Raw genomic sequence first — 14061 nt, 5'->3', positions numbered from 1 at the left:
AGTCCGCGCAGCAGTTACTAAATTAATTATAACTTGAGCTAAAGAACTCGAAATTTAATCCCGTAAATTTTCCCTGAAACTAGACTCATATATCTACTCACCATAAAATTTTTAGAATTTTTTGTTCAGCAAATTAGTACAGTTTATTAGTTAAAGTCTCCCTGTGCACACCAGACTGCCCTGACCTCTAGTCACTAAAATAAGTTTTCTCGCTATAGGATTTTCATATGAAGTTCTTACTTGTTTCTATAGAAAATAAATCATTAAGAATCTAAGCATGTAAATTTCAACTCATAACCATTTTGTACAATTTGTAATTATTTTCTAACTCAGATTAGGGGACTCCAAAACAGTTTGACCCTATCTTACTAAAATTCACATATCTTAAAATATAAATTTCTTTTCCTACACGTTATTTTTCCATGAAAATAGACTCAACAAGCTTTAATTCCATATATCATTCACCCTCTAATTCATTTTATACTATCTTGGGTGATTTTTCAAATTCACGTCACTGTGCTGCCTGAATTCTGTTTCTTTGCAAAATTTTATCCTTTTATGATTTCCATGCATAATTTATCACCTAATCTTTCATAACAACAAACACCTTCATCCTTAATCATTTAATAACCATACATCATCAACTACTTACACATCACTCATTATTCATATTATACCAAAGTAGCTAAGTTTCTATACATGCATACACAAAACAAAACGTCTAATTATACCGAGTTATTCTTTGATAGTGTGATCGGCCTCCGACGTTTCCTTCGATCCCGAGTGGCTAGATAAGTACTATAAGAAGAAGAAATAAAGAGATTAAGCACTAGGCTTAGTAAGCTTACAAGCAATAAATCACAACATTCAACATAATGGATAATTATGCATAATATCATCTAACATCATAAATTTCTTTACTTCTCAATTTCTATCTTCTTCTTTATTCCTTACCTTCTTTCTTACCTGACCTTTCCGTTTTCATAAATATAATCTACTTTTCCTTTGCTGTTAATTCACTGTAATTTAACTCGTACCCTGACCCGTTGAACCACTCGGAATACTAAGGATACTAGGGTCGTTCCTGTCTATCAATATCCTGCCAATGCCATGTCTTTAACATGGACTTACATGAATTATTCCTGTCTCCAATGCCATATATAATATGGACTTACATGGCTCAATCCTGTCTCCAAAGCCATATTTCTAATATGGACTTACATGGCTCATTTCTGTTCTGTCCTGTCAACCCTAATATCCTAACATTCCTAGGGTTCAACCGGAGCTTTCTAACACTTTTCCTCTGTCACTTCACCTTAAATTCGACTTTAAATATTTTCATAACATAAATATATAAATGCTGGAAATTGACAATAATAATGTAAATAAAAGAATATTGCATTTATTTACTGTAAACTTACCTTGATACAAATGTGACTAAACTTTACATTTAGTCCTTTACTTTTTCTTTTCCCCGATCTACTCCCGAATTTCGTTCTTCTTGATCTATAATAGCAAATTTAACTTATTTAATATTCAAATTTATTAAAACAGTCCTTGACCCAAACTTTTGCAAAATTATATTTTTACCCCTAAACTTTCACATATTTGCACTTTTCCCAAGGCTCGTAAATTAAACTCATTCTATTTTCTTATGTTTTATGACATGCTGATCATTTTTCCCTTCTATGGCAATATCAAAATCACACTCTAACATATACTTATGAATATTGGTATTTTTTTCCAATTTAAGCCCTATCAATTCAAAACTTATATTTTATTTTACAAATCAATCTTTTACTAACTTCTAACTTAAAATTCAATCATTTTAACCTCTAGTTCATCAATTAATTCAACATAACTCATGTCTAACAATCTACTAACTTTCAAAATATCAACATAAATCAAGTAGTATTATCTCTAGGATTCCAAAAACTCAAAATTATAAGAAAAAGACTTAATTTGACTTACCAATTGAGCTTGGAACCTTAAAACCTTAAATTTCCCTTTTTCTTTTTCTTTCTTTCTTTCTTTCTTTCCTTCCTTCTCTGCCCGTTTTGCTCTCTGTTTCTTCTCTGTTTCGTCTCTTCTATTCTGTTTCTTTTCTTTCTTTTTTTTCTATTCTTTCTTTTGTTTTATGTATATATATAATATAATATAATATATTAATAATAATATAATATAAAAACATAATCATTACTATAATATAATATTTTTTAACACATAAAAATCTCAGATTTTTATACTTATGCCGCCTCAACTTTGGAAAAAGGCATAATTGCCTATTTGGTCCTTTTAACTTTTCTTTAATCTATAATTAAACTTTTATCCCTATTGCAATTTAATCCTTTTTCATAATTAACTATCGAAACATTAAAATTTCTTAACGAAACTTTAATATTATCCTATTGACACTCCGTAAATATTTATAAAAATATTTACGGCTCAGTTTATAATATCGAGGTCTCGATACCTCGTTTTCGACCCAATTTACCTAATAATTTCTTTTAAATCACAAAATTCACTAATTCAAAAATATTTCTAACTTCTTCATCGAATTTAGTGATCTCAAATCACTGTTCTGACACTACTGAAAATTGGGCTGTTACAACTCTCCCCCCTTAAAAAAAATTTCGTCCTCGAAATTTCTCACCTGATACAAGCTATTAAGTCAAATCTTTCTTCACCCCTTTCAATCGAAGTCCATAAAAATTAATCATAACTCATATCACTTCCGAACTCATACCAAAACTCATTTTAGAAATTGATACTATGCCTGAACTTAACTGAGCAGCTCTGATGTTTTCTTGCCATCACTTTTTCACTAGTAGTATGACTACCAAGAAATGTCCAGTAATTGTCTGTCGAAACATAACTGAGAAACCCGAATTATCTTATTTAATACCTTTGAACGAAGATCTTGGAAACCCATCCAGCGATAAGAAAACAGATAATTTAAACCCATTGTGGAGACCCAAGATGTACTGATTCCATCACTGATTATAACTCAATTAACTTTTCAATGAATAACCCACTCTGATTAAAACAACTGAGTCGATTTTATCTATCAGATAATAACATTTCAGAATAATCCAATCTTCTTGTTGTCAAAACAATCCAGATATACCATATATCATAATCCTCTCGGAACACCAATCGAAAATTTCCACAAATAGCATTTAACTCAAACGAATTTTGACATTCCATTATTGACTTGTTGACATAATTTCAGAATTACCTGAGAAGTGAAAACCAAAATACAAGTTTGAGCTCAATCTTCCTCCATCTACACTTTTGCCGATGTCAACCCCTTTCACGAAAACTAGAAAGGAATTATATATAATAAAAATATTTCAATCATTAACATCGAAGCTTTAAACTATACCGAAGCCACAACCATCAGATAGATTAAAACCATAATGCCATAATAGAACTGACGTTCCAACCATATAGATAGAACAATACTTCAACATCAATAATGCACTCCATGTAGTCTAACTATCTCTGAAATGTATAACTCGGCCAACTTGTCAAGTGAATAATCCATACGGATTGGGATAAAATGAGCCGACTTAGTTAGCTTATCAATCACAACCCATACTGCATCTTTCTTTTTCAGTGTTAACGGCAATCCTGTCACAAAATCCATAGTAACTCTGTCCATTTCCATTCCGGAACTAGCACAGGTTGCAATAATCCTGAGGGTACCTGATGTTCGGCCTTTACCTATTGACAAATCAAGCATCTAGAAACAAACTCTGAAATATCTCTTTTCATTCCTACCCACCCATACAATTTCTTCAAATCATTATACATTTTTGTACTGCCTGGATGAATAGATAAGAACTGTTATGTGCTTCCTGTAAAATCTTTCGAATAAGCTCATCATTCTTTGGTACACAAATTCTGTCTCTAAACATCAAACAACCATCAGAACCAATCCAGAAATCTGATTCTATGCCTGACTCACATTGAACTCTTTTAGCTTGTAACTCATTATCATCTTTCTGAGCTTCACAAATCTCTTCAAGAAATACCGGTTTAGCTCTAAATTCAGCTAAAATAGAACTATCATCTAACATGGCTAAATTGGTATTCAAAGCTTGCAATGTAAATAAAAGTTTCCTGCTTAAAGCGTCAGCAACTACATTTGCCTTACCTGGGTGATAATCAACCACTAACTCATAATCTTTAAGCAATTCTAACCATCTTCTTTGCCTCAAATTCAAGTCTTTTTGAGTCATCAAGTATTTCAAGCTTTTATGATCGGTAAATATCCGGCACCTTTCACCATACCAAGAATCACATCAAACTCATCAAATGGCAATAGCATGAGATCGGCCGGAAAACAGTAGCCTCTAATCATTAAAGGACAATTTCTACATACTTTATCTACTAATACATGCTTGCCTAATGGATTCGATACTTTAATCACAAATTTTGTAGATTCTATAGGCATACTTATACTAGGCATCAATTTCATACAAACATAAGAATGAGTCGAACCCGGATCAATCAGAGCAATGACATTAATATCATGTAGAGAAAATGTACCAGTAATCACATCGGGGAAGGATGCCTCTTCGCGTGCACGAATAGCATAAGTCCTTGCAGGGGCTCTAACATCTGGTCTCACAATTGAATCTCCAGAGGTACCTCTGTTACTTGCTCCTACTCCTAGTTGCCTCGGTGATCTGCCTCTAGTAGGAGCATTTCCGAATCTAGCACTCTGTGTTACCTCTCGGTTAGCCATTTCTGGACATTCTCGTACAAAATGATCTGGAGCACCACATTTATAGCAAACATTTTCGCCTGCCCGACAAGGACCACAATGAAGTCTACCACACCGTGGACACCCTGATCTACCCTGTCTGACATTACCTACACTCGTAGTCGATGTGGTCTGAGCCTTCGGATCCTTAAATTTGCTACCTCTATTCTAACTAGATTGCCCTGCCGAAAAGCTAAATCTGGTAGAAAACTCTTTGGGCCTCTTGGATGTAGCCTGAAATGATCTGCTCATCTGTCTCTTCTTTGTATCTTGTGTCTCTGTCTCAACTTTGCCTTTTCTTTTTAATAGCTCCTCTGCCTTACAGGCTCTCTCAACTAAAATAACGAACTCTTTTATTTCTAGGACACCCACTGACAGTCGATATCATCATTTAACCCATCCTCAAACCTTTACACATGATAGCCTCTGTGGACACACATTCTTGAGCATATTTACTGAGCCTGACAAATTCACGCTCATAATCGGTCACCGTCATATTGCCTTGTTTCAATTCCAGGAATTCCTTTCTTTTCTGGTCAATAAACCTCTGACTGATGTACTTTTTACGAAATTCTTCCTGAAAGAAATCCCAAGTGACCCTCTCTTTCGGTACAACTGATACAAGTGTCTTCCACCAGTAGTAGGCTGAGTCTCTAAGAAGTGATACTACACATTTCATACACTCCTCGGGTGTACAAGATAATTCGTCGAAGACTCTGATAGTATTTTCTAACCAAAATTCTGCTCTTTCTGCATCATCATCTTTTGTTGCTCGGAACTCTTCTGCCCCTTGTTTCCTGATTCTATCAACTGGTGGCTTTTCTCTTACCATTGTACCTGTGACTAGGGAAGCTTGAGCTGCATGGGTAGCCTGAGAATCATGAGGGGGTGGAGGTCTAACTGCCGGATTCGTACGAACGAACTCGGCAAACAAATCATTCAAAGCTCGGAAGAGAGCTTCTCGAGTCACTCCTCCCTGATCAACTATTACTGGCCTATTCTCAGATGGCGCTGCCCTTCTGTGGAAGCAGGCGCATTACTTTCTACATCATCATCACCAGCTCGCCGGGATCCATTACTATAAAACAAAATGTTTATTAAAAAAATTGTCAGGAGTCGTCACACTATCAAAATACAAGTATGGCATGTATAGCTAGACTTTTTCTCACACTAACTGTTCCGAGAACCGACTAAACCTGCTCTGATACCAATAAATGTAACACCCCTTACCCGAGACCGTTTCTGGAGTCGAGCACGAGGCATTACTTGGCTTATCTTACCAGTTCGGAGCATAAAAACTAGGTTTGAAAATTTATTTCATTATTCGCAGCAAATCTGTCTAGTCGCGCAGTAGTTACTAAATTAATTATAACTTGAGCTAAAGAACTCGAAATTTAATCCCGTAAATTTTCCCTGAAACTAGACTCATATATCTACTCACCATAAAATTTTTAGAATTTTTTGTTCAGCAAATTAGTACAGTTTATTAGTTAAAGTCTCCCTGTGTCACCACCAGACTGCCCTGACCTCTGAGCAATAAATGTAACACCCCTTACCCGAGACCGTTTCTGGAGTCGAGCACGAGGCATTACTTGGCTTATCTTACCAGTTCGGAGCATAAAAACTAGGTTTGAAAATTTATTTCATTATTCGCAGCAAATCTGTCTAGTCGCGCAGCAGTTACTAAATTAATTATAACTTGAGCTAAAGAACTCAAAATTTAATCCCGTAAATTTTCCCTGAAACTAGACTCATATATCTACTCACCATAAAATTTTTAGAATTTTTTGTTCAGCAAATTAGTACAGTTTATTAGTTAAAGTCTCCCCTGTGTCACCACCAGACTGCCCTGACCTCTAGTCACTAAAAATAAGTTTTCTCGCTATAGGATTTTCATATGAAGTTCTTACTTGTTTCTATAGAAAATAGAATCATTAAGGAATCTAAGCATGTAAATTTCAACTCATAACCATTTTTGTACAATTTGTAATTATTTTCTAAACTCAGATTAGGGGACTCCAAAAACAGTTCTGACCCTATCTTACTAAAATTCACATATCTTAAAATATAAATTTCTTTTCCTACACCGTTATTTTTCCATGAAAATAGACTCAACAAGCTTTAATTCCATATATCATTCACCCTCTAATTCATTTTATACTATCTTGGGTGATTTTTCAAATTCACGTCACTGTGCTGCCTGAATTCTGTTTCTTTGCAAAATTTTATCCTTTTATGATTTCCATGCATAATTTATCACCTAATCTTTCATAACAACAAACACCTTCATCCTTAATCATTTTAATAACCATACATCATCAACTACTTACACATCACTCATTATTCATATTATACCAAAAGTAGCTAAGTTTCTATACATGCCATACACAAAACAAAACGTCTAATTATACCGAGTTATTTCTTTGATAGTGTGATCGGCCTCCGACGTTTCCTTCGATCCCCGAGTGGCTAGATAAGTACTATAAGAAGAAGAAAATAAAGAGATTAAGCACTAGGCTTAGTAAGCTTACAAGCAAATAAATCACAACATTCAACATAATGGATAATTATGCATAATATCATCTAACATCATAAATTTCTTTACTTCTCAATTTCTATCTTCTTCTTTATTCCCTTACCTTCTTTCTTACCTGACCTTTCCGTTTTCATAAATATAATCTACTTTTCCTTTGCTGTTAATTCACTGTAATTTAACTCGTACCCTGACCCGTTGAACCACTCGGAATACTAAGGATACTAGGGTCGTTCCTGTCTATCAATATCCTGCCAATGCCATGTCTTTAACATGGACTTACATGAATTATTCCTGTCTCCAATGCCATATATAATATGGACTTACATGGCTCAATCCTGTCTCCAAAGCCATATTTCTAATATGGACTTACATGGCTCATTTCTGTTCTGTCCTGTCAACCCTAATATCCTAACATTCCTAGGGTTCAACCGGAGCTTTCTAACACTTTTCCTCTGTCACTTCACCTTAAATTCGACTTTAAATATTTTCATAACATAAATATATAAATGCTGGAAATTGACAATAATAATGTAAAATAAAAGAATATTGCATTTATTTACTGTAAACTTACCTTGATACAAAATGTGACTAAACTTTACAATTTAGTCCTTTACTTTTTCTTTTCCCCGATCTACTCCCGAATTTCGTTCTTCTTGATCTATAATAGCAAATTTAACTTATTTAATATTCAAATTTATTAAAACAGTCCTTGACCCAAACTTTTGCAAAATTATATTTTTACCCCTAAACTTTCACATATTTGCACTTTTTCCCCAAGGCTCGTAAATTAAACTTCATCCTATTTTCTTATGTTTTATGACATGCTGATCATTTTTCCCTTCTATGGCAATATCAAAATCACACTCTAACATATACTTATGAATATTGGTATTTTTTTCCAATTTAAGCCCTATCAATTCAAAACTTATATTTTATTTTACAAATCAATCTTTTACTAACTTCTAACTTAAAATTCAATCATTTTAACCTCTAGTTCATCAATTAATTCAACATAACTCATGTCTAACAATCTACTAACTTTCAAAATATCAACATAAATCAAGTAGTATTATCTCTAGGATTCCAAAAACTCAAAAATTATAAGAAAAAGACTTAATTTGACTTACCAATTGAGCTTGGAACCTTAAAACCTTAAATTTCCCTTTTTCTTTTTCTTTCTTTCTTTCTTTCTTTCCTTCCTTCTCTGCCCGTTTTGCTCTCTGTTTCTTTCTCTGTTTCGTCTCTTCTATTCTGTTTCTTTTCTTTCTTTTTTTTCTATTCTTTCTTTTGTTTTATGTATATATATAATATAATATAATATATAATAATATAATATAAAAACATAATCATTACTATAATATAATATTTTTTTAACACATAAAAATCTCAGATTTTTATACTTATGCCGCCTCAACTTTGGAAAAAGGCATAATTGCCTATTTGGTCCTTTTAACTTTTCTTTAATCTATAATTAAACTTTTATCCCTATTGCAATTTAATCCTTTTTCATAATTAACTATCGAAACATTAAAATTTCTTAACGAAACTTTAATATTATCCTATTGACACTCCGTAAATATTTATAAAAATATTTACGGCTCAGTTTATAATATTGAGGTCTCGATACCTCGTTTTCGACCCAATTTACCTAATAATTTCTTTTAAATCACAAAATTCACTAATTCAAAAATATTTCTAACTTCTTCATCGAATTTAGTGATCTCAAATCACTGTTCTGACACTACTGAAAATTGGGCTGTTACACACTCGCTACTGAGTTCTGCACTCGACACTCCTTCTTCCACCGCTGCTCGATACAAGGCCAGCTCTCCCTCGAGCTCCTCTATCCTTGTGCTTAAAGTCAGCGTCGTGGCCATTGTTTCCTCCTTCAAAGCCTTCACCATGGCTTCGAGAGCATTGTTCCTCTCTGTCAGCTTCTTCCTTTGGGAATCTAGCAACTCTTGCACGTTATCCCTTTGGGAAGTTAGACACGTGGTCACAAAGTCTCTGAATTGCTCCTTCATGTCTTCAATGCTTTCCCAACGAGCATTGTCAGACTCTTTAACGTCTTCCATGGACTCCTCAAGTTTACCCACGCGTACCTCTATTGCCGACAGCATCTCCCTCAAAGACTTTCTCGCCCATATTTGTTCGAACTCTTCTTTCGACATCCCAACAGTGCCTTTGAACCAATAGCTCGGATACTTCTTGGTTCGAACTCTAGCTCTGGTACCACTTGTCACGGGGCTGGACCTTTCGTCTCGCGATCCGCGCGGCCTTAGGCGATTCGCTCGTCCAAACTCGCCCAAGTCAGCCTTTACTCGAATGAGGATTCCTTAAGAACTCCTCCAAGGCACCAACTCGTACAGCGGAAGCAAACTTATGCCAAAAGAAGCTTATAAAGAATAAAAGAAAGGGACGCACACAAAGTGTTTGAGTAAATGCTCTCTATTCTCTTATTCACAAAGAATAATGAAACAATGAATGGAGTCTGTACAAATGAGGGGGAGGCTCTCTATTTATACTTGAGCTCCCCAAAACCGACGGTCAAGATACAATTATATCGACGGACAAGATTAAAGGGTACCTACCATCAAATCTCTAAGAATATAATATCATATCTTCTAAGATTACATATCTTAGATAAGATATGTAATCTTATAAAATAATATCTTATAAGATTACATATCATATCTAAGATCTCTAAGATTATAATATCATATCTTTTAAGATCATGTTTCCATATTTGTAGATGGACCTTCAATCTCTTCAAGCAACGGGCCAGTCCGATTGGGCCAACCAGACTTTAATCTGACAAGTTTCTCCAACAGTTCCTCGAATCGAGCCAGCTCACGTGGGTCAAATGATTCCCATCTAAGTAATAGACCTCCATCGGATGCATTTGGTTCGATGGTCACGGGCTTTGAACTCTGTGTGACAGCCCAAAGTTGACCCTAGTCGGGAAGTGGTTTCGGGACCGCTAAACCGAGTCACCGAAATGTTTGAATGTGATACTTATTGTCTAGAATATGTAATTATGAATGTGTGAAAATTTCAAGCTTCAATTTGGTTGATTTCATGTGAATTTAGTCAATAGGACTTATGTGAGAAAATTCTAAAATGTGATAGGTCAATGTGTGAGGACCTATTAGTGCATGTGGACAAAGGGGGGACTTGCATGTCAAATTCCCCCCTACTAGTAGTGGCCGGCCATGACAAGCATGGTAGACCAAGTTTGATGGCCAAGACATGTCATAGACATGTTTTGTTGGTGCATCATGGGTGGAAAAAAATAAAATAATAGGCATGGAAATTAAATAATGAAAAGGAGTATGATGAATACACAAAAAAAAGTGTGTAGTTGATTCTTTCCCCCCCCATTGCCGTGAGCTAAAGAAAAGAGAGGAGAAGATCTTTGTTCATCATTTTCTCACCTTCATTTAGCCTAAATTAGAAAGAAAAACAAAGAAAAAATTTTCTCATCCTTTGGTTCATCCTTGGCCAAAAATTTTAAGGAGGAAAGAAGAAGAAAGGTGAAGAGATTCGGCCATGCATGTAGCTAGGCTAAGGTATGTTTGATGATGTTCCATGAGATGCATGCATGTTTTAGTTGTTAGCTTGAGTTCTACCTAGCCCATGGTCTAAATCTTGCTATGTGATGGAATTGGCACTTGACCATGGATGCATCATTCTTGGTTGGTGTTTGATGTTGTGGTGATGAGGCATGAGGATGAGTTAAGATTCGGCCTAGGTGGAGGTTGTGTTAATGCCATTGCATGCAAAATATGAAGCTTGTTAATGATGCATGTGATGATGGCTTGATGATTCTTGAACCTCCTTTTTAGCATTTTTGTGTGAGCACATATGTGCATTGGTTGCTAAATGGAGAAGAATCGGCTAGCAAGATGTGTGCTAAGGCCGAATATAACTTTGCATGTTAATGAGCAATGCATGTGTTAAATTGATGAAAAGGGGGAGGATGCTTTACTAGTGTGTATATGTGTGTATTAAGTGTTGAAATCGACCCCAAAAATAGACATGCATATTCGGCCAAGGGGAAAGAAATTAGCTAATATGTTGTGTTGATGCATGATTTTTGCATGTATGAGACTTTAATGTCTAATGTATAAATATGGGCTAAGTGCCTTGTGTTCATCTTTTTGATGCCTAAATGATGAAATCAATTTATTTGTTTAATTAAGCTCAAGAGCAAAGGGGAAATAAATCCGATAAAGGGAAGGAAAAGTGGTTGAATAGCTAGCGGAATCGTTCGACAACACCCGAGGTAAGTTCTTGAGTAAGAGAGCTTAAATTACGATGTGATTAAATCATGCTCTATGTGTGGCTATTGAGCCGAATGTGCAAGGACGATATGTGCCTTGTGTTTGAGTTTCGCAAATGAAAATGAAATATGAATGTGCCATGAATTATTGTTAGATGTGCATGATTAATTGAATGCTATCAGGGCTAAGTCCCGAAGGCTTTGTGCTAAGTGAATATATCCGGACTAAGATCCGAAGGCATTTGTGCGAGATACAAATTCCGGGTTAAGCCCCGAAGGCCTTTGTGCGAGATACTAAATCCGGGTTAAGTCCCGAAGGCATTCGTGCGAGTTATTAAATCCGGGTTATGTCCCGAAGGCATTGTGTGAGTTACTAAAACCGGGCTATGTCCCGAAGGCATTTGAACGAGGAGCTATATCCGGTTAAATCCCGAAGGTACGTGATTTGGTAATGAATGAGCTTGCTGTAAAATTCCAGCGAATACTCGAAAAACATCCCAATATGGGGATATGTTACGTATGTGTTGAATTTAATCGAGCCCTTACAAATAAATGTTCGCTCAGTTGATAAACGAGCTACCGGCCTTCGGCTAAGTTAGTCTATTGTGTATGTACATAAGGGTTGTTAATGTTGTGAAGCAAGTTTGATATCGGTAAATTGCGTATTATGAAATATTCCGTTTAGCTAAATGTGTGTTATTCTTTGTTATGCTGGAATTCCTTGCTCAAAACTTACTAAGCATAAATTGCTTACTCGTTACACTGCTCCTCTGTTTTATAGATTTTTGGTTCTCCAGCTATCGGACTCGGGATCTTGAAGTCGAAGTCGCCCACACTATCAAAGGCTCTTTTGGGTACTATTTTGGTTGAATTTTGATATGGCATGTATAGGACTACCCATTGTTGTTTTTCGAGTACTTTATGAAATGTATAAGTGTACAGCCATGCGAAAATGGCTTGTAGAAGTGGAGTATGGCATTAGACCATTCGTGTTTATGAATGTCTAGATGGTTTCATGATGTAACTATAGTTGGAATGGAAGTGTTGAGCAAATGATCAGCCATTGGAATGGCTAAGTATGATCATATGTGGGCATATGTATGACAAGGCCCTAGTTGGTCCATGAAACCCCGAAAATAGGTAAAGTTTACTTTGAAAACAGAGGCTGACAGCAGCAGTGGTGTGGATTGGAAAAATCACAAGAATTCGTAGGAGTGTAATTAAATAGTGAATAAATTATGTAATCGAACCTTGATGAATCTACTTTCATATGAAAGTAACGAAACAATCATATGAACAGTACAGTAAGAGATATTTGGGTTCTTGTGGAACAGGGCCAGAACAGTTTCTGGATTCCCTGTTCCGACTTTAGAAATTCGCTATAAATTGACCAGAGATAATTAGGGGTCATACCATATATGTATGGATTCCTCTCTGAGTCTAGTTTCCATAGAAATAAACGGCAACAGTATTGAAGCTCTGTGCAGAGAGATATCCAAGTCGTAATGGGAAAAGGTCAGTGTAGTCGACCCCTGTAACATGGGAGACTTTGACTAATAAACTGTACTAATTGGCCCAACCAAAAATTCTAGAAAAAAATACATAGGTGGGGACATGAGTCTAGTTTCAGGGAAAAATCACAAAACTGATTTTCGAGTTGTGAAACTCAAGATATGATTTTTGAAGCGACTAGTACTCAGACTGGGCAGTGTCTGGAAAAATTTTTCAAAGTTTGTTAACATCTCGTGTCCGACTCCGGTGTCGGTCTCGGGTTCGGGGTGTTACACTCTGGCCCGTGACACTAGCACTGTGATCTTAAGCTTCATCCCACCATCACAATGGCCGTTGACGCCGCAAATGTACCATTTATTGCCGGTGGTTGCCAACTTAATTGTATCATTTCCAGTGAAAGAGCCCAAGCTATTGTTGGATGGAACAGTGCAACTTTTGAAATTATCTCCCTTCACTTTGTACACATTGTGAACTGTAGCATTGTACTTGAACTGTAGCATTGTACTTAAAAACTGCAACAAAAATAAGTAAAAGTGAGTGTTTGATCCATAAGTATATTTATGGCCCAAGAAGAATTACAAAAGAAACAAAAGGTTTTGGATGGTAAAGTTTACCAAGAGTGTCCCCAACAAAGAACTGCTTGCCTTTAGCCCAATCTTCGTATTTAATTCCTAATTTCCACCCATCATCATCACCAACTACGAAATCCGTAGCAAGTGAGATTGCCGGAGTCTTCAAAGCAACTATTGCAAAAATAACTAACGAACGATGAATAGCCATTTGATTTAATAAAAAATTAATTTGTTGCTCTAATGTTTTTTTTTTATTTTTGAAGCATGGAAGGCCTGTCAAAACCCATGGGTGGAAGAAAGTATTTATAGTGTTAAAATTAATTGTTGGGCTCAAAAGCGTACAACATTCAAGTTAAAAACAATATATACACATCTATTTGTCTTTTGA

Source organism: Gossypium hirsutum, chromosome D11 (genome assembly GCF_007990345.1).
Source record: "Gossypium hirsutum isolate 1008001.06 chromosome D11, Gossypium_hirsutum_v2.1, whole genome shotgun sequence".
Taxonomy (NCBI): domain Eukaryota; kingdom Viridiplantae; phylum Streptophyta; class Magnoliopsida; order Malvales; family Malvaceae; genus Gossypium; species Gossypium hirsutum.
Note: the sequence above shows the minus strand (reverse complement) of the source record.